The following is a 20,592-nucleotide window of genomic DNA, read 5'->3' as shown; positions in this document are numbered from 1 at the left end:
GGCTCAGTAGGTTAAGCATCTGCCTTCAGCTCAGGTCATGATCCCAGGGACCTGGGATCAAGCCCCACATTGGGCTTCCTGCTCAGTGGGGAGCCTGCTTCTCCCTCTCCTGCTCCCCTGCTTGTGCTCGCTTTTGCTCTCTCTCTCTGTCAAATAAATAAACAAAATAATTACAGGACTGAAAAGTACTATCTTGGACTTGCAGTTAAATATTTTAAGGCATGATTTAATAAGTCAATTTCAGACATGATTCTTCTTATGGAAAGAGAAAAGCCTGTTTTAAAGAGTTATAAATAGGGTACATCTCCATAAAAGATAGCATGAGATATAATTGGACTAATTGCCTTCTGGATTAGGTAAATTTAACATTTATAAGAACTGCCTAATGGCTATAATTAAATTCTAAGTATCTTTAGAAATATGAAAGATAATACTCATTTGACTATTTTTTTTCAGTCAATATTTAAGTGCCTGCTTTGATCCCATCATAAGTTTATTTTTTTTATACATTTTATGAAAGTTTATTTAATCTCTACACCCAGTGTGGGTCTTGAACCCTACGATCAAGAGTCACGTGCTTTTCCAGCTGAGCTAGCCAGGTGCCCCCATAAGTTTATTTTTAAATTCCATTTATTTCAGTTTTATTTTTTGAATAGTAGCATAACTTTTTGAGCATCACCTCCAATTATTGATATTAAAATGTGCTGCAATTTTTTTGAATTGGATGGAGTCCTATAGTATTAACAAGTCTGTAGGTTGCTTGCCATCGTACTTCACATCAAGAGAAGAGAAAAGTACGGGCAGCTGGGTGGTTCAGTCGTTAAGCATCTGCCTTTGGCTCAGGTCATGGTCCCAGGGTCCTGGGATCGAGTCCTGCATCGGGCTCCCTGCTCAGCGGGAAGCCTGGGTCTCTCTCTGTCAAATAAACAAACAAACAAATAAGAGAAAAATACTCATAGTTTCTTGTAATTTTATGTTTAATAAAAAATAATTGTTAAAACGTTGTGGGGAAATATATAGTAATAGGTGCCTTGTTGAAGATAGCAGTGCCCCCCCAACCACTCATTCCTGATCCTTCTACCCGACCCCTCGATTTCTTCTTTCTTTCCAATTGCTCTTACTGCCTTCTATGATATAATTCAGTTTACTTAGGTTTTTTGTTTGCTGTCTGCACCTCTCCTCCGTCATAGACTTTTTTGAATGTGTTAATCTCTATTCAATTTACTGATTTATGCAAGTGCCTAAACAGTGCTTGGCAGATATTTGTTAATTGAACATGAATTATTTTTCCTTTGGTTTTTAGGAGTAGAGATAAATTTCTTTTGGGGAAAAATGCTCAGCTAGCAGACTATTCAAAATGTTTAGAGGCTTCAGTTTCTGGAAATGTGGCACATTACAGATTTTTTTTTTTTTTAAAGTTCCCCTTTATGAAACAGTAAAAATACTGGACTAAATATTCAAAATATTTTAAAAATCCATAGTTGAGCTGACAAGTAAAGAACTCCTCAGGGATCAAAAACAAGAAATCTTGAATCCAGGGAGATAAACTAATGGTGATCCTGGCTGCTATGCTGGGGGTTCTGGTATATGTAGATCCCCGGAAGCCTAGAGCTTTGGATTTTGCAGGGTGACTATGGGGTACTAGGTATTGTCTAGGGACCAAGCAAGGTGAGAAGATGCAGAGACCGTGTGTAAAGCTGAAACTCCTTGAAAGGTGTTGGTGGGTAAACTAAGGAAAAAAATGAAACATTTATCCCACCTTGGGAGAAATGTTGAGTGGGTTAAGGAGGGTTCCCTGTCTCAGTCTGTCTTTCATTGGAGAGGTAAGTCTTCTTGAGAAATGGTAACGACAAGTTCTCTTTCACTGGATTTGGGGTTGGAGCTCATACTACTTGAATGGAGCAAACAAACCCAAGCCAAGAATTTTGTGAAAGTGGTCTCAGGTTGTTAGGCCTGAGAGGCAAATTGTCTGTGAAGGAATATGGGGAACACAGACCTCAGGGAGTTGACACAGATAAAGTTTCTAGGAACATGAGCTTACAATTAAAAAAATCAAAAACACTTCAGATAAGTCACCATGAGTTAATCAGCTGAACTAGGAAACCGTTTAGTCAGGCATTCAGAAACTGCCGATAGTCTAGTTGTTAGGTACAGAATAGAAAATAAATGTTTAATAGGTTCAGAGAGTATAAAGATATGGCTAAGGAGCAAGAGGCTATCAAAAGTAATTAGGGAAGCCGAATTCAGCAATGTATGAAGGAAATACTGCATATTGAACAAAGGGTTTATTCCAAGAAGGCAAGCTGGGTCATGCATTAGAAAAATCTGTTAATTTCTAAATTTCTTAATTAAAAAAAAAGTGTCATCGGAAATGATGCAGGAAAAACATTTATTAAAATACAGTATTCTTTTAGGATACAAAAAACTAAGAAGTGGGAAAGAAATTCTCCATAACCTTCTTAAACATTCCTTTAAAAATCAGCTACCTCGGGTGCCTGGGTGGCTCAGTCGGTAAGCGTCTGCCTTGGGCTCAGGTCATGATCCCGGAGTCCTGGGATCGAGCCCCGCGTTGGGCTCCCTGCTCTGCTGGAAGCCTGCTTCTCGCTCTCCCACTCCCCCTGCTTGTGTTCCCTCTCTCACTCTCTCTCTCTCTGTCAAATAAATAAAATCTTAAAAAAAAAAAAAGATCAGCTACCTCATCTCTCCAGCATTACACTGATGGGGAAAAAAAAAAAGTTACAAGGCTATATAAGGAATGAACAAAATGGTCTTCCTTAAAGTCAATATGAATATTGTCATAGGAAATTCAAATCCACAGATAAATCTTTAGGGTTTATAATAGTTATTGAATATAAGATCAATTTAGTAAAATCAATTCTATTACTCTAACCTAACAGCTCACAGTAAAAAAAGTGATATTTCACAACAGGTTAAAAAAAAAAAAAAAAGCTACCTAGGAATAAATATAAAAAGAGGTGGCAAAAGTTATATTGGAAGACATTAAAGAAGACCCAAATGTATTTGGGGGCCAATCATGTTCATAGGGAGAAAGACTGTATCTTGTAAATTTATCAATTAATCTGTCATTAATATATAAATTCATTGCTATTTCAATAAAAACCCTTCAGGGTATGGTTTTTATTTCTTTGTTCTTGTGGAACTTGACAAGTTAATTCTAAAATTTGGCCAAGAATAGCCAAGGTATTTCTGAAGACCACTTGTCCTACTAGATTTTAAGACTTAATGTGAAACTTTAGTAATTGAGATTGTGTAATAATAGGGCAAGGATAGACAAATAGGTAATGGAAGAAAATTGAGGTGAAAAACAGAACTCTACATACTTGGAAATCTGATCTATAACAGAGCTAGTGTTACAAATCGAACACGGAATGGAATACTCTGTAAATGATGTTGGTATTGTTATTTAGCCACATTGGGAAAAAAAAGATTTCTTACCTCACACCATATTAAAAAAACTAATTCCAGATGGATTAAAAAGTTAATTATGAAATGAAAAATATAAACTTTCAGAATAAAATATTAGAGTATTTTATAACCTCAGGCTTTCTTAACCAGATGCTAAAAGCAAAATTTTTGTAGGAAAAGGTTAATAAATGTGGCTATATTAAAATTAAGATCTTTTATTTCTTCTTTCCAACAGAGTGCAGAGACTAGTCACAAGTACAAAAATAGAAGAATTTCTCACATACAATTGACAAAAAAATTTTTTTTTTTAAAGATTTTATTTATTTATCTGAGAGAGAGAGAATGAGAGACAGAGGGCATGAGAGGGAGGAGGGTCAGAGGGAGAAGCAGACTCCCCGCCGAGCCGGGAGCCCGATGTGGGACTCGATCCCGGGACTCCAGGATCATGACCTGAGCCGAAGGCAGTCGCTTAACCGACTGAGCTACCCAGGCGCCCGACAAAAAAATTTTTATCACAGTAATGTACACCCGTGTCTGTATGCCTGTACACACAGTCCATATACACACGTCTATATGTCGCACATGTCTGTGGCAATGTGAAAAAGATAAATGGGCTATAGAAAAGCCATTTCATAGAAGAAAAATGAACAGCCATTAAATATTTGTCAACAAGGAAATGCAAATGAAAACGACATTGATTGTAAAACTTGGACAATATCAAGCACACCACTGTAATACACTCTGTGGCAGAAGTCAGCAAACTCTGTGTGAAGTTCCACGCAGTGAATATTGTAGGCTTTGCAGGCCATATAGTCAGTTGGTGCGGTACTCAGCTTTGCCGTGGTGGTGCCAAAGCAGCCATAAACCATTCGTAAAGAAATAGAATGGGTGTGGTTGTGTTCCCATAAAATTTTGTTTCTAAAAATAGCAGTCTTCCAACTCCTGCTCTGTGGCACCAAAGAAGAGTTGGTGAACTGTTAACAAAAGTTAATGAACTATTAATACAGCAGTGTGGACAAATCTTAAAAACATGTTGGAGTAAAAAGGTAGCAGAAGAATACATTATAGTGTGATTCCATTTATGTAAGTCTGGAGGTAGACTGTAAAGTGTGCAGATTTATGGGTTTTACCATGATTACTGGGATTTGACTAATTTTGAATTCTGGTCTTGACAAAGTCTGTGTGACTTTGGCCAAATTACCAAACCTTGTAAAGTGTCAGTTTTCTTACTTGTGAGGTGATGAGCTCACTAGGTACAGTACCTAGCTCACCGCTTGCTGGGAGGGTTATGTTCCAGAGTGCCTCTGAACACGCCCAGCACTCAGTAAGTGCGAAGTAACCATGGTTGTCCTTTCCCTCTCCTTCTTTAACTTCTATCCTCATGAAAGGAAAGAATAGCCTTTCTAGCTTTAGGAACTCTAGATATTTTTTTATCCAGGCTTCCATAGCATATGGCTAATGGGCCTAGTAGTAAAGCTTGAAATATCCTGAAGTCTTGAGTAATGTTTGATTTCTTTACCTAGCACAGTTTATGAGACCCTCTGATGTTTTTTAATTTTTTAAAATATTTATTTATTTTAGAGAGAGAGCATACATGAATGGGGGAAGGGGCAGAGGGAGGGAATCTTCAGACTCCTTGCTGAGCAGGAGCACAAGCCCAAGATCATGAGCTGAAACCAAGAGTTGGCTGCTTAACAGAGTGAGCCACCCAGGTGCCCCCTCTGATGTTTTTTATTTTTATAATTTTTTTTAAATAAAGATTTCTTTATTTGAGGGAGAGCACATGAGCAGAGGAGAGGGGCAGACGGAAAGGGGGAAGCAGGCTCCCCTCTGAGCAGGGAGCCTATCTAGGGGTGATCTCGGAACCCCAGGATCATGACCTGAGCCAAAGGCAGATGCTTAACCGACTGAGCCACCATCCGGGTGCCCCCTCTGATGTTTTTTAGTGTCATGTTTAAATCACCCAACTCACTGAAGCTTGCTAAATATTGACAAATACAGCTTCCAGTGTCACTTAACTTTCCTCTGTAGCAGTTAGCCTTCTGGAGAACGCCTTTCTGAGAACTTGATTCTCTTTTGGTTTTATGTGCCACTCGCCAGATTCTTCTCTGACCTCTTAGACCTTTCTCTTCTTCAGATGTGCATGTTCTGCTCACTCCTAAAACCTATGACTCTTCAGCTTCCTCAGCTGAAACATGAATATAAAACCCACTTGAAAGGTTTGTTGTTAGGCTAACATTTTCTCATACACAGTCATCTGTAGAGGAACCGTATACCCACAGACTTGGATTCATTTATGCTTGGGGTGGAGTCTTGTGTGAAGACAAACAGAACTTCATGAGTGGTTCCTCTCCCATTTGGGCAGCAGTGATACCTGTATGTAATGTGTATGGGACATTGCAAGCGGTCTGACGTTTTTCCTCTCGGTCTTCTGTCTGTGGCTCCTGTTCTCCATGCCCTCCAGGCCACCTGGAATCCTTTGTCACAGGTATTCATGGTGACTGTTGTGTCCCTAAGGACAGGGACGCTGTCTAATTCTTCTTTGCTCTCCCGGGTCTGGTGAAATGCTTGGCATATGGTAAGTGGTGTTATTAAATTGAAGTTAAGTGAATCACAAAACACTAATGTTTGCAATATTTGGCCTGCCAGAGTAGGATGTTAAATCCATTCATAATCCTAACTTAGCTTTTAGCTATCTGGAACAAACTTAAAAGTTATTTCTTTGTATTTCAAAAAATTCTAACCTATATAAAAGTAGAAGAAATAGTAAAATGAACCCCCTTAAACCTGTCTCCATCTTCGATATTCAGCAAAGGTTAAGATTTGCCAACACATGCTTCACCTCTCCATCCCCTCCACCCCTGACCCCCAAGCCCCAAGTATTTTAAAGTAACACAAGACATCATGTCATTTTACCTCTAACATTCTTTAGTGTGGATCTTTCACAAATGAGAACATTTTTTTCAAATCTAGCCATAATGCTGTTGTTATTCCCAATAAAATTAACAATAATTCCTTAGTATCATGTAATACCCAGTGTGTAGTCAGATTTCCCCCGATGGTCCCTAAAATGTCCGAGTTGGTTTATAGATTCAAAAGTCAAATCCACACATTACATTTGGTTTTTATGAAACAAAAACAACTCATCTATGGAGAAATAGAACAATACCTAGTTTTTATTATTTCTCTCCCTTTCTCCTTTGCTCCTTTTAAAATAACTCTCAAGATAAGTTTCTTTATCATAAAACCATAAACTTTGCTGTATCAGGTAAAGCTTTCATCTTCTCCTTTAAGACTGCTTTGCTGTTCTTTTTTTGGTAACAGACACTTCGTGTATATAAGGCAGTACTACACTTAACAGCGCAGCAAAATGCAAAACTGAGTTATAGTTAAATTTAACTGTTCCGCGGTGCTGTTAGTGCTTCTCATTAAAGCTGTAAAATTCTTTTATATTCATTAAAAAGTATATGCTCTTTGATAATGTTTAAATGTATCTTAACTGTTTTAGTTATTCCTCTTGAGTTTATAGTGATAAGAAGGAAGCTAAATCCAGGTTGTAACGTAGTGTGTGTGTTTGAAAAAAATCTGCTCGTGTGTGAACCCAATCTTAAATTCTCTAAATCTGAAGTGGAAAAAGGTCATCTGCAGAAAAAATTATCTTTTAGTTACATTTTTATTAGTAATAAAGAAAAACATGTGCAACTGTTTAGTGTAAGTAGGAAGGAGAGAGAACCCAAGTATTCAGAGGTTTAGCAGAATACAATTTTGAGAATTCAGTGGAATTGAAAAAAATGCAGAAGCAATGTTTTGAGTTATTGATGTATAGCAGGATTCTTTCAGGGATTTTTTTTTTTCAGTAATTTTCCTGTTAGCTTTCTATTACATTCTTAAATGTAAACATCCCGATCACAGTGGTTTTTTGTTGTTTTGTTTTGGTTCTGAGATCAGGAAGCAAATCCTATCATCTGCCCACAAAGGGCTAAAAAAAATTCCAGGAAAAGGCTCTTGGAATGATAGGGCCTAGTGTGGATCTCAGTATCAGTGCAGAAGCCATCTGAGACTAGGGGAAAACCAAATTGAGGGAGTGAGGCAGAGAATAGCTATTCACAGAAACAAAAGGCAAGGGGCCAGAAAGTGAGTAAAATCAGCAGAAGAGAATGCAGAACAACCACTAACGTTATAAGCTAAGAAACGAAATTAAGTGGCATTAGGGAGAAACCAAATAAGTGAGAAATCAAATTAGGAAAAAAAAATCCACAAAAACGAATGTACCACCATATTGCTGACTACCGAAAGAAAGATGAAGAATATGTTTTGCACTGCGTGGTACCTGTGATAAATCATGACTGACGAGATCATTATCTTTCTGTAACAGGCCAGTAAGTAAACAAGAGTTTTTGTTGTTTCTTTTGTTCTTTTTCACATGGTAGCTAACTATTTCAGACCATTATCTCGGGCCCAAATCTAAAACCTACCTTCATTTCAAACTTGTGTTTTCATCTGGTCTGTCGAGCAAATTTTAAAACCTTTTAGATCCCAGAAGGTCACTTGAGTTAATATCCAAGTAACATCAGATAGTGTTTTAGGTGAAGTAGTTCTCAGAAGAACCTTCCTGTTTACAGTTGTAAAAGACAACTACATTTCATCTGAAGGTACTGTTGTCTCGTGATATTTTTGCTCAGATGATCCAGTTGTGGAGGCAGAAAACTGAGCTCTGGGGAATGCATGGAGAAGGAAAAATAGGGAAAGGGAAATGACAACAGAGATTTCCATTTGGTCTGCAAATTGTTTTTGGTTTTTCCCATCCCCAGCCCGGAGCCAGGGGACTGTGGGATTGCTTGTCATCCAGACGGGGCCGTAGCTCTGCTGGTGGCAGTGCTATAGTAGCTGTCTGCACTCTCCCAGTGTGGTTGGCCTGTTCTGGTGAATTCTTTATCCGCTCTGGTTGGCCACCTCACAAAGTATATGTGTTGCCTTTGTATTTTTTCTTGATCTGTGGGCCAGCAGTTGTCTGTGGTTATTGACATATGAGAATCTCTGTTTCAAATCTGGGAAGTGAAAGGTTTTTTTAATAAAAAATTAAAAACATAACAGAAAAGTACAGTAGCAGAATCTGCCTTTTTCCTATGTCTTATGTTAACATTTTTTCCCCCTATTTTCTTCTGTGTCAGTTAGCATTAGGTTTGGCTACATTTAAAAGATCTCTACACCTCTTCTTTCCCCATCCCCCGAAAAGGTGCTTTAAAGAGGACTTTTTTCCTCTCGGGACGTGGCAGCTGTGTGGTCATCAAGACTGGACATCTTCTATCTTTCTGCTTTGCAGTGCTTAGCTTCTGGCTCTCTTTCTCAAGGTCATCTCATGGTTGCTGAGAAGGTCCTTGCAGCTCCATCCCTCATGTTCTGGAAAAAGGAAGGAGTAAGGGCAAAGGGCTTATGTCCCTGTGAAGTCCTTACCCTTTCAGTATCTTTCCCATGGCCCAACCCAGTGATTTCTGATTTATCTTATTGGCTACCTTCATCTGCTGTGCAGGCCAAGATGTGTAAATTGCCACTCTTAGAAATAGAGCAGTTTGATTTGTAAGACCAAAGAGGAAAATAGGAATTTGGTGAGAAGCAAAGAGGTGCAGCCTGCCACAATTTAGACCTTTTATATAAAAAAAATTCTAGTATTATTGAAGCCCGTCCCTCCCTTCTCAGAAATATCCATAATGTGAATTTGGTATATTATATTCCTGCACATTATTCTGTCTTTACAATATATGTTTGTGTCTCTGAATAATGTCTTATTTTAATATGCTTTAAAACTATGTATAAATGGAACATACTACACATATCCTGCATATATTGCTTTTTTACATTCAGCAGCGTTTACCCATATTGATGCACGTAGTTCTAGTTTAATTTTAACTGCCTGTATATTTTTCTGTTACATGGTTTATTTATCCATTTTCCTCTTGCTGTACATCTAGGTTGTTACCTTTTTTTCACCCCATTATAAGCAATGCTGTAGTCTTTATGCATGTCTCCTTATACACATGTGTGAGAGTTTTTCCAGCGTATGTACCTGAAGTGGAATTACTGAATAATGGGGTAGTGTTTTCTTCAGCTATTCTAGATATTGCTGGATTGCTCTCCAAAGTGGATGTGCCAAATTACTACACTTGGAACAACATTGTATGAGTGTCACATTTCTTTATTCCTAACACTTGTGTTTTGCCAGTTTGATGAGATCAAATTCATTTTCCTGCATACTACTGAAGTTGAGCGTATTTTCATATATTCATTGGCTATATACGTTTCCTTGCCTCTGATTTGTCCATTACCATGCCATTTTTCACTTGAGTGTTGTTTGAGTTGGAAAAGTTTTTAATACAGTCTGATATTAATCTTTTCTTGATTATTTCCCCCTAGATGTTGGTTTATCATTTGACTGTCCATGATGACATCTTTGGTTGTATTTAAAAAATTGATTTTCGGGACACCTGAGTGGCTCAGGTCATGATCCCAGGGGCCCTGGGATGGAGCCCCAAGTTGGGTTCCCTACGCAGTGGGGAGCTTGCTTCTCCCTCTCCCTCTGCCGCTCCCCCTGATTGTGCTCTCTGTGTGTCAAATAAATAAATAAAATCTTTTTAAAAAAAATTAATTTTCATGTAGTGGAAATTACTTTTTCCTTTTATGGTTTGTGCTTTTTGAGTATTAAGAAATTCTTCCTTACCCAAAGATATGAAGATATTTGCCTATATTTTATTTTAAAGTTTTAGAACATATATCCTTAAATCTTTAATTCACCTGGAATTGTTCTTTTGTATGGTGTGAGGTAGGAGTTCTATTTCATTTTTACATGTGGATGAACATTTATTAAACAGCCCGTCTTTTTCACACTGATTTGTAGTGCCACCTCTGTTGTATATCAAGTTTGCATATTCATGTGGTCTGATTCTGGACTCTCCATTCTGTTTTATTGGTTCTTTAATCTGTCCTGCCCATGTATCACACTGACTTAATTACTGTAGCTTGATATGTGGTAGACAGAGTTCTTTCACCCTGTTCAAGATTTTATTGGCTTTCATGGCTTTGTTCTTCCATGTGATTTTAGCCTGGTTTTAAAGTTCTATAAAAAAAAAATTATATTGAGGGGGTACTTGGGTGGCTCAGTTGGTTAAGCAACTGCCTTCGGCTCAGGTCATGATCCCGAGGTCCTGGGATCGATTCCCATATCGGGCTCCTTGCTCAGCGGGAAGCCTGCTTCTCCCTCTCCCACTCCCCTTGCTTGTGTTCCCTCTCTTGCTGTCTTTCTCTCTGTCAAATAAATAAATTAAAAAAAAATTATATTGGGATTTTGATTGGAACTGTATTAAGTATATAGATTAATATTGAGAGAATTTATTTCTTTGATAAACCATCCATATTTGAGCATGCTATTCTTTTTATTTTTTAAAGATCTTTTAAAGCAATTTTCTAGTTATTGGCAATAAGAATTTATCGAATTTTGCATGTTGAACTTGTATCCAGCAACCTTGCTAAAAGTTCTCATTGTCTTTATTGTTTTGGATTTTTCTACCATTTTCTTTTTTTGTTTTTCTTCTTTCCGATTCTTAAATCTTTTGTTTCATTTTCTTGTTTTACTCTTCTGGGTAGGATTTCTAGTACATTGTTGACAGGAAGAAGTGATAAAATATATTTTTATCTTTTTATTAACTTTAAAGAGAATGCGTCCAACACTTTATCAGAAACTGTTTTGTTTACTGTAAATTTGGGGGAGATATCCTTTTTTTTTTTTTTTTAAAGATTTTATTTATTTGAGAGAGAGAGAGAGAAACAGCATGAGAGGGGATAGGGTCAGAGGGAGAAGCAGGCTCCCCGCTGAGCCGGGAGCCCGATGCAGGACTCGATCCCAGGACTCTGGGATCATGACCTGAGCCGAAGGCAGTCGCTTAACCAACTGAGCCACCCAGGCGCCCCGGGGGAGATAGCCTTATCAGGCTAACAAAGTTTATTCTTTTTTTTTTTTTTTTTTTTAAAGATTTTTTATTTATTTATTTGAGAGAGAGAATGAGATAGACCATGAGAGTGGGGAGGGTCAGAGGGAGAAGCAGACTCCCTGCCGAGCAGGGAGCCCGATGCGGGACTCGATCCCGGGACTCCAGGATCATGACCTGAGCCGAAGGCAGTCGCTTAACCAACTGAGCCACCCAGGCGCCCGTAACAAAGTTTATTCTTAATTTCAGTAATTTCAGTCTCCTGAGATTTCTTTTCTTTTTGTTGTAAATATCATGAGTGGGTGCTAGGTTGTACTATTTCACATAAAATATAAGTCCCTGGCAACTATGTAGTTCCACTTAACTCCCACCTCTATTTTTTGCTCTAATTTTTTCATATATTACATCTTCATATTAAGAAATTAATGCAGTACAAAGTTAGAATTTTTAATTTAATCAGCCATATGTCTTTTAAGAAAGCAAGAGGGAAGAGCGCCTGGGTGGCTCAGTCGGTTAAGTGGTTAAGCATTGTGCTCTGTACCTAGCATACTCTCTCTGTCAAATAAATGAAATCTTTTTTTTTTTTTTAAGATTTTGTTTATTTGTCAGAGAGAGAGAGTGAACATACAAGCAGGGGGAGGGGCAGGCAGAGGGAGAAGCAGGCTTCCCGCGGAGCAGGGAGCCTGATGTGGGACTCGATACCAGGACCCCCGAGATCATGACCTGAGCCAAAGGCAGCCGCTTAACCGACTCAGCCACGCAGGTGTCCCTAAATAAAATTGGAAAAAAATAAAAAAAGAGGGCAAAATCAGGCTTTTATGTTTACCTCCTACATTTACCATTGCTTCTGTTCTTCATTTCTCCTTACAGATCTGGTGTCATTTCCCTCTGCCTGGAGAACTTTCTTTAGCATGGCTTGTAGTGCAGGTCTGCAAAGAGATGAGTTGTTTTGGCTTCTCTTGACCTGAAAATTGTTTCATGTAATGAGAAGTCAACCACTTCTTTTTCTCTGTATATAGTATGTCTTTTTTCCTCTGGCTGCTTTCAGGTTATTCTCAGTATCTTTAGTGTTTAGCACTTTGTATATGATGCACTCTAGTTGGGATTTTCTTTGTATTTATCTTGCTTAGGGTTCACTGGACTTAGATTTACGATCTTATGTTTTCTCTAAATCGTGGACGTTTTCAGCTGTTATTTTTGCATATACTTTTCTGTATAATAATATAATTTTTGTATAATTTTCTCCTTTGACTTTGAGTTCACATATGTTAAACTTTATGATACTGTACCATAACTCACTGAGGCTTTCTGTTCATTAAAAAATTTTTCTTTCAGATCTTCAGATTGGATACTTGCTTTTGATGTATCTTTAAATTGACTGACCCTTTACAGGCATACCTCATTTTATTGCACTTTGCAGATACCGTGTTTTTTTTTACAAATTGAAGGTTTGTGGCAACCCTGCGTTGAGCAAGTCTGTTGACATCATTTTCCGATGGTGTTTACTCACTTTGTGTCCCTGTGTCATATTTTGGTAATTCTTGTAATATTTCAAACTTTTTCATTATTATGTTTGTGATGGTGACCTTTAATCAGTGAGCTTTGATGTTACTATTGCAGTTGTTTTGGGGTGCCACAAACTGTGCTCATGTAAGATGGTGAACTTAATTGGTAAATGTTATATGTGTTCTGACTGCTTCACCTACCGACCATTCCCCTTCTCCTCCCCCTCTCCTCAGGCGTCCATAATCACCGAGACACAAAAATATTGAAATTAGGCCAATTCTAACCCTACAGTGGCCTCTCATTGTTCAAGTAAAAGGAGGAGTTGCATGTCTCTTACTTTAAATCAAAAGCTAGAAATGATTTAAGCTGAATGAGGAAGGCATGTTGAAACTGAGATAGGCTGAAAGCTAGGTGTAATCTGCCAGCCAAGTTATGAATGTAAAAGAAAAGTGCTTGAAGGAAATTAAAAGTGCTACTCCAGTGAAGAATGATAAGAAAGTCAAACAGCCTTATTACTGATAATGCAGGAAGTTTTAGTGGTATGAATAGAAGATCAAACCAGCCACAACATTCCCTTAAGTCAAAGCCTAATCCAGAGCAAGCCCCTAAGTCTTCAATTCCAGGAAGGTTGAGAGAGGTGAGGAAGCTGCAGAAGAAAAGTCTGAAGTCTGAAGCTAGCAGAAGGTGGTTCACGAGGTTTGAGGAAGGAAGCCATCTCTGTAACATAAAAGTGCAAAGTGAAGCAGCAAGTGCTCATGTAGAAGCTGCAACAACTTAACCAGAGGATCCAGCCAAGGTAATTAATGAAGGTGGCTACACTAAATAACAGATTTTCAGTATAGACAAAATGCCTTCTTTTGGATGAAAATGCCATCTAGGACTTTCATAGCTAGACAGGAGAGTTCAGTGCCTGGTTCCAAAGCTTCAGAGGACAGGCTGACTCTCTTGTTAGGGGCTAATGCAGCTGGTGACTTTAGGTTGAAACCAGTGCTCATTGACCATTCTGAAAATCTGAGGTCTCAAGAGTTATGCTAAATGCTGTGCCTTTTCTCTAGAAATGGAACAACAAAGCTTGAATGACAGCACATCTGTTTACAACATGGTTTACTGAATATTTTAAGCCCATTGTTGAGACCTACAGCTCAGGAAAAAATAAAAATTCCTTTGAATATATTACTGCTCATTGACAATGGACCTGGTCACCCCAGAGCTCTGATAGAGATACCACAGTGAGATTAACCTTGTTTCCATGTCTGCTAACAGTATCCATTCTTCAGCTCATGGGTCAAGGTGTATTTTTAACTTTTAAGTCTTGTTATTTAAGAAATATGTTTTGTAAGGCTATAGCTGCTGTAGATTATGATTCCTCTGATGGATCTGGGCAAAGTCAGTTGAATACCTTCTGGAAAGGATTCTAGATGCTATGAAGAACGTATGTGATTCCTAGGAAGAGGTTGAAATACCAACATTAACGGGACTCTGGAAGAAGTTGATTCCAGCCCTCATGGATGACTTCGAGGGGTTCAAGACATCAGTGGAGGAAGTAACTGCAGATGTGGTAGAAATAGCAAGAGGACTAGAATTAGTAGAGCCTGAAGAAGTGACTGAATTGCTGCACACTCTCATGATAAAATTTGCACAGATGAGGAGTTGTTTCTTGTGATGAGCAAAGAAAAGGGGTTTCGTGAGATGGCACCTACTCCTGGTGAAAATGCTGTGAAAATTGTTGAAATGACAACAGAAGATTAAAGTATCATATAAATTTAGTTGATCAAGCAGCGGTAGAATTTGAGAAAATTGACTCTAATTTTGTTTTTGTTTTTTCTTCAAGATTTTATTTATTTGAGAGAGAGCAGAGAACACAAGTAGGGAAGGGGGTTAAAGGGACAGAGGGAGAGGGAGAAGCTGACTCCCTGCTGAGCAGGGAGCCTGACACAGGGCTCAATCCCAGGACCCCAAGATCATGACCCAAGCCAAAGGCAGGCACCTAACCGACTGAGCCACCCAGGCGTGCCCCAATTGACTCTAATTTTGAAAGAAGTTCTGCTGTGGGTAAAATGCTGTCAAACAGCCTAGCACGCTACAGAGAAGTTGTTCATGAAAGGAAGAGTCCGTTGATGTAGCAAATTTCATTGTTGTCTTACTTTAAGAAATTGCCGGGGCGCCTGGGTGGCTCAGTTGTTAAGCGTCTGCCTTCGGCTCAGGTCATGATCTCAGGGTCCTGGGATGGAGCCCCACATCCGGCTCCCTGCTCGGCGGGAAGCCTGCTTCTCCCTCTCCCATTCCCCCACATGTGTTCCTGCTTGCTAACTGTCTCTCTGTCAAATAAATAAATAAAAAATCTTAAAAAAAAAAATTGCCACAACCACCCCAACCTTCAGCATCCACCACCCTGATCAGTCAATAGCCATCAACGTAGAGGCAAGACCTTTCATCGGCAAAATGGTTATGACTCTGAAAGCTCAGATAATGGTTAGCATTTTTTTTTAGCAATGAAGTATTTTTTAAGATATGTAGTTAGTTCTTTTAGACACAATGCTATCACATCTTAATAAACTATAGTGTAAACAACTTTTATATGTACTGTGAAACAAAAAATTAATGTTAGTCACTTTATTACAATCTTTATTATGGTGGTCTGGAACTGAACCCACAGTATCTTCAAGATACGCCTGTATTCTCTTGCCCTCTAATGTGCTGTTGAACCTGTCAGGTGAATTCTACATTTCAGACTTTGTATTTTTGTGTTCTGCATGGTCCTGTATTGTTCCTTTTTATACTTAGGATTTATCTGATGAGTTACTTTTCTTCCTTTATTAAGTTCTTGAACACATTGATAGTAGCTGCTTTATAGCCCTTGTCAACTAATGCCAGCATCTGGATAATCTTGTGTCCAGAGTATGTTGACTGCCCTTTTTTTTTTTTTTTAACCATAGTCACATTTTCTTCTTTATTTTCATGTCTAGTAATTTTTTTTTTGTATACTGAATGTTGTAAATATGTTTTTGTGCCTCATAATTCTGTTTTCTCCGAAAGAGTGTTGATTCTTTGCTGTTCTAGCAGGCAGTTAACTGGCTGGACTTAAATTCCAAACTGTTTCTCTTGCACTGGGCAACACCTGATCGCTTGCTCAGTTCTTTCAGCCATTTTAGCTGTTGCTTTTCTTTGGGGCCTCTGGAGGCTCCTGTGTTGTGTGCTCCAGGCTCAGCTAAGGATTGTGGTGGAGTTTACATATATAAATATATGTAGGATTTTCTTCCTTACTTTCCAGTTGCTCTACTAGCCCCAGCCTTCATCCTTTGATGCCACAAGCTAAGGAGAGTGTGACTTCTTGAGTTTCACCTGCTCTACACAATGCAAGGTGGTCTCTGCCCTCAGGCAAGCAGCCATTAAAAAGCAAATCTCACCTGATACAGTTCCCCTGTTTCGAGGGTTGCCTTCTCTTTTCTGTCTTTTGGTTGCTATCCAGTGACTCTCTAATTTTTTTTTTGAAGTTTTTATTTGAATTCCATTTACTTGACATATAGTGTTATATTAGTTTCTGGTGTACAGTACAGTGATTCAACACTTCCATACAACACCTGGTGCTCATCACAAGGGCCCTCCGTAATCACCATCACCGATCTCACCTATCCAGTACTTTTCAGTAGTGGTTTTTACATTTTGGCCAGAGTTTGTAATTATTGTTTGTGGGAGGGTTACTCCAGTATAAGCTGTTTCACCTTCCTGTGTGTAAATCTTTCATGCTTTAATTTTTTTTAAAAGGCTTTTTTTTAAGAGCAGTTTTAGATTTACAGTAAAATTTGAGAGGAAGGTGTAGATATTTCCCATATGCCTTCTGCCCCCAGACATAAATAGTTCCCCCATTATAAATATAATTTCTCCTTCAGCACCTCTGAGAGAACATAACTTTTCCTAAATGCACCCAACAGTTTTCCCCTCGGCTCCTGTTGGTTGAGATTTGGTCACTTGCACCAGGAAGAGGAATAGAACAGCCATGGCTAGCTTGAATGAATAAAGAATAGGTAGTCTAGCAGAGAATGATCAGTTGAATTCAGTTGGGGTTCTAATGGAGTAAAACAGGGTGTGGGGGGGATAAGAAATAAGCAGTACCGGGGCACCTGGGTGGCTCATTCGGTTAGCAGGTAGACTGCTTCCCATTCCTTCTCCCCACTCGTGCTCTCTCTCGCTATCTCTCTCTCTCAAATAAATAAGTAAAATCTTTAAAAAAGAATAAATAAATAAACAGTACCTGCTGCAGGTGCTATCTCTGTGTCTTCAGCCTTCCCACCTGGAAAGTTAATATTCTGATAGATTTCTAAGAGGAGGAATGATACTTTTATAGTATTTCCACTGAGCTTGATGTTGGAGCTCAGTAACATTTTATTCATGTACTAGACATTAACTGAACACCTATTTTGTGCAAGGTTTGGGGAAATACCTATTATGTGCCCATGCTCAGCACTGGAGCTAAATAAGACATGGGTTTTGCCCTCTGGTATAGCTGACTTAAAGTCCAGTGGAATAAGGTGGCTGAAGTAATAAGGGGGAGGATAGAGTTATTCTGTAATAATCTGATTTTAGGAAATTTATTTTTCAACAGGAAATGTGGGACATGTGGATTTGGGATATGAATTCATTTGAAAAACCACTTTGGGGTAAGTTGATAGCTGGGAGTGAATGACTTCAGGTTTGCACTTCTCTTTTCCCTGCGGCTTGCTCCTACAGCTATGGAGGTTTCACACTTACGTTAATTGGACTTTATGCCTCAGATATACATAAGTGAATGGCTTATGCTAAAATGCAGATTCAGTTATTTGAGAAATATAACCATCTAGCATAGTCCCAGTACTAATTAATTAGTGCATTCGTATTTCCTTAAGGTGGTCAGTTTGAAGACTAGATGAATATCAAGTTTAGGAATAAAAAGGCTCTTATTGTGTGGGGTTTAACCTGCTGGAGCTCACCCAATAATCCTGTCATGTGGGCTGGAAATCACTCATAGAATCAGTGTTGAAGATTCAGAGTTCAAGTTTACCTCTGAGCTGCTTTTTGCAGTACTCTGCATGGCCATTTGAATAATCATTGCATCAGTACAAATATAAAAGTTCCTGATTTTTTGTTTTGTTGAAGAAAGTACCTCTAGAAATACTACTTAATATTTACTGTGTGCTATGACATATAAGTGATGTGCATTACCTCATTTAATTTAGTGAAATGGGACTGTACAGTGGACATGTTTTCCTCAAAGGAATGAAGAGCCCCAGGTTTGTGCAAATAAAGAGTAACATTGCTAGGATTGCTTAGCAAGTGTTGGAATTGAAATTTGAACCCAGATTTGAATTTCAGCATTTGGCCTAATAGATACTCACTTCTCTTTTAATATGCTGATTGTGTTGGGGGTTTAGTGATTGGCTAGGAGGACTCACAGGATTCAGCATATAGTCATAATAACAGCTAAGACTTCTTACAGTGAAAGGATACAAAGCAGTTGGCAAAGGGAAAAGTGCATGGGGTGAAGTCTGGAAGAAACCAGGCACAAGCTTCCAAGAACCTCTCCCAGTGGAGTCACACACGATGTACTCTAGCAATGAATTGTGATAACACATGTGAAGTGTTACCAGCTGGGGACACTCATTAGACTCAGTGCCAGTGTTTTTATTGGGACTGATCATGATGGCACCCTCTGCCTAGCATGTACCAAAATTCAGTCTCCCAGAAAGAAATCTGGTGTTTTGCACAAACCATATTGTTTGTACAAATAGATTAGGCACAGTTAGGCACACTTATCCTTTAAGATAAGTTTTGTATTAGTGTAGGGAATTGTTTATCATTTAAGTTGTCAGATGCCACCTTACAAACAGGCCTTTCTAGGGATAGTAATCTTGTGCCTGCTGTGTTAATTTTTATCCTGTACATTGGTTTATTCATTTAAGCAGATTGTGATTATGATCATTTAGCATTTAGAAGTAGGTATTATGGCAAACCAAATGCTTTAATGGTGTTTGTTTTGGGGGGGAGGGGGTCCCATGACTGCCCATTAGTTTTGATTTGCTGGACTCCCCCAACTTAACATAATGTTCTACTCATGGCTAGGGTTTATTACAGCAAAGGGTGCAGTACAGGAACAGCAGGGAAAAGCTACATACAGGTGAATGCTAGGAAGATAAGACACAAACGTTCCATGTCTTTCCTCTATGCGGATCACATGGACGTGATTTTCTGTGGCCAGCCCTGGTGACTAAAACTTAGGACCCTGACCAGATACCAGGTGCACATCATAAATCTTGATGCTTACTTTAAACAATGCTGACAGCCTGATACATCCTGACCCACTGCCTCTAAAATCCTTACCCAGTGACTGAACATTCCAGGAGTTTAGTTCTCAGAGTTTGGCCAGGGGTCATTACCATGGCTCTAGGCATCCCCCACAGATTAGCAAGGCCTGAGTAAAACAGACCTGCTGTGTTAACTCTTTCCTTACAGCATCCTATTGTGTTGTTGAATGTAACATTTAATGCTGATACATTTTTTAGAATATGACATTCTAAACTTAGAAAAAAATAGTAAATATAGTTGCTAAATTTCACTTCTTTTAGAATTCTTTTCACTTTTAGATTATTTTCTTTTAAGAATTTATATAGTGGTGATTTCTGAATTTACCATTTTTGTCCACAACTATGTGTGTTATATATGTTATGTTAAAGAATAGTGCAGAGGGAAGCAAGGGCAAAAATGAACTATTGGGACTTCATCAAGATAAAAAGCTTTTGCAAAGCAAAGGAAACAGTCAACAAAACCAAAAGACAACTGACAGAATGGGAGAAGATATTTGCAAATGACATATCCGATAAAGGGCTAGTATCCAAAATCTATAAAGAACTCATCAAACTCAACACCCAAAGAACAAAGAATCCAATCAAGAAATGGGCAGAAGACATGAACAGACATTTTTCCAAAGAAGACATCCAAATGGCCAAGAGACACATGAAAAAGTGCTCAATATCGCTCGGCATCAGGGAAATCCAAATCAAAACCTCAATGAGATACCACCTCAAACCAGTCAGAATGGCTAAAATTAACAAGTCAGGAAACGACAGATGTTGGCGGGGATGCAGAGAAAGGGGAACCCTCCTACACTGTTGGTGGGAATGCAAGCTGGTGCAGCCACTCTGGAAAACTGTATGGAGGTTCCTCAAAAAGTTGAAAATAGAGCTACCATATGATCCAGCAATTGCACTACTGGGTATTTACCCCAAAGATACAAAAGTAGGGATCCGAAAGGGTACGTGCACCCCGATGTTTATAGCAGCAATGTCCACAATAGCCAAACTGTGGAAAGAGCCAAGATGTCCATCGACAGATGAATGGATAAAGAAGAAGTGGTATATATATACAATGGAATATTATGCAGCCATCAAAAGGAATGAGATCTTGCCATTTGCAACGACGTGGATGGAACTGGAGGGTATTATGTTGAGCGAAATAAGTCAAACAGAGAAAGACATGTATCATATGACCTCACTGATATGAGGAATTCTTAATTGCAGGAAACAAACTGAGGGTTGCTGGAGTGGGGGGTGGGGTGGGAGGGATAGGGTGACTGGGTGACAGACACTGGGGAGGGTATGTGCTCTGGTAAGCGCTGTGAATTGTGCAAGACTGTTGAATCTCAGATCTG

At 38.8% G+C, this 20,592-nt stretch overlaps 1 protein-coding gene across 4 annotated transcripts in view; it reads left to right on the top strand.

Annotated features, from left to right (window-relative positions):
• GALNT1 (polypeptide N-acetylgalactosaminyltransferase 1) overlaps positions 1-20,592 on the top strand; it is a 125,907-nt gene that overhangs the window by 30,254 nt on the left and 75,061 nt on the right. For 2 of the 4 annotated variants that reach the window (XM_064577747.1, XM_054510324.2), the window contains exon 2: positions 17,515-17,569. The exons of the other annotated variants lie outside the window; for them this stretch is intronic. The gene's annotated coding sequence lies outside the window, so the exon portion shown is untranslated. The remainder of the gene's footprint in view (positions 1-17,514; positions 17,570-20,592) is intronic. 4 annotated transcript variants of the gene reach the window in all.

The sequence above is a fragment of the Mirounga angustirostris genome, unplaced genomic scaffold (genome assembly GCF_029215605.1).
Source record: "Mirounga angustirostris isolate CCGP_5_RB_7025 unplaced genomic scaffold, mMirAng1.0.hap1 SCAF_14, whole genome shotgun sequence".
In the NCBI taxonomy this organism is placed as follows: domain Eukaryota; kingdom Metazoa; phylum Chordata; class Mammalia; order Carnivora; family Phocidae; genus Mirounga; species Mirounga angustirostris.
Note: the sequence above shows the minus strand (reverse complement) of the source record. Positions and strands in the feature narration are given on the sequence as shown.